We start from the raw sequence: 1,112 nt of genomic DNA, 5'->3' as shown, positions 1-1,112 counted from the left end.
TCAGGTTTCACTGAACCGGAGCAGGTAAACAGCAGGAGCCCCCGCTCCCGCACACGCACGCGCGCACACACTCGTGCTGCGGCGGATCCGCGTGATCCTGAATCTCCTGTGTTTAGAAGCGGGTTTGTCCCGCATCAAAGCGGGGCGCGCGACGCTCCCGCCGCAGCTGCGGGGGTCTGCGGGGTTTTCCGGAATGACGCGATCGGTAGTTGGCGGAGTCTACCCCCCGGTACCCCTCCCGGTAGAGGGGGGTCACGGTCTCGGGACTCCCGCAGTGAGCCCCCGTCCCGGAGGAGCTCTCCCCGCTGCCGCAGGGATGGCGCGTGCCCCCCCCCCCCGGCAGACAGTCCCGGTAATGACATTCACTGTCTGCACTCCAGTCTGCCGGTGGGGGCTCCGTCCGCTGAACGGGGGGGTCAGCCTGATCCTGTCAGACAGGACTGAGGGCGAACGGAGAAAAGCACATTTTGGGAGGAAATCCGTTAAAACGGGGGGTGGGGGGAAGGGGTCCTTCAATAACCAGCGGACCCCCCCCTCCCGCAGCCCAAACAGAAACAAACGGCTTCAAAGGCAGCCCCCCCGGGCGCAGACAGGCTAACTTAACCCGGTTAACCCGTAACGCGGACTGACCCGGTTCGGACCGAACTCCCCGCCGAGCCTCGTGAGGGACGCTGCCCCCGCACGGAGGCCGTTCCGCCGGTTACCGCAGCGGAGCGCGCGGCTAGCGGCGGATGGACAGCCGCGCGGGCGGCTAAAGCGCGTTAGCTTTCCCCCCTCCTCCGGTGAAGCGAGACTCCCGGCCGCTCGTCGGTGCCGGAGCCCCGCGCGCTTCCCGCCGGACACTCGCCTGAGCCGTGACGGTCGTCCGCGCGCCTCCCGCCTCTGGTCCTCTCTGCGCTGGAAAAGCCTCAACCAGACGCTCCGCTCAGCTCCGCGCAGCCCCGCACGTCACATGCACGCCCGGCAGAGAGGCGGAGACGTCACCCGCTGACGGAAACTATGCGGGGGTGTCTCGTCTGTCGATCCGTCTGTCTGTCTGCGCGTCTGTCTCGCAGTCTGGGAGCGCGCGCGCGCGTCTTCCTGCAGCTGCTGAGGCTGCGCACGAACACGCA

General features: G+C 67.8%; 1 protein-coding gene across 3 annotated transcripts in view; it reads right to left on the bottom strand.

The window, feature by feature from the left end:
* Positions 1–1,064, bottom strand: part of skila (SKI-like proto-oncogene a) — a 20,956-nt gene extending 19,892 nt beyond the window's left edge. For 2 of the 3 annotated variants that reach the window (XM_024274480.2, XM_024274483.2), the window contains exon 1: positions 848–1,064. The gene's annotated coding sequence lies outside the window, so the exon portion shown is untranslated. The other variant, XM_024274481.2, reaches the window with a different exon arrangement.
* Between the last annotated feature and the right edge of the window lie 48 nt (positions 1,065–1,112).

The sequence above is a fragment of the Oryzias melastigma genome, linkage group LG17 (genome assembly GCF_002922805.2).
Source record: "Oryzias melastigma strain HK-1 linkage group LG17, ASM292280v2, whole genome shotgun sequence".
NCBI lineage: Eukaryota > Metazoa > Chordata > Actinopteri > Beloniformes > Adrianichthyidae > Oryzias > Oryzias melastigma.
The sequence above is the reverse complement of the archived record's forward strand: the minus strand, read 5'-3'. Positions and strand labels throughout refer to the sequence as shown.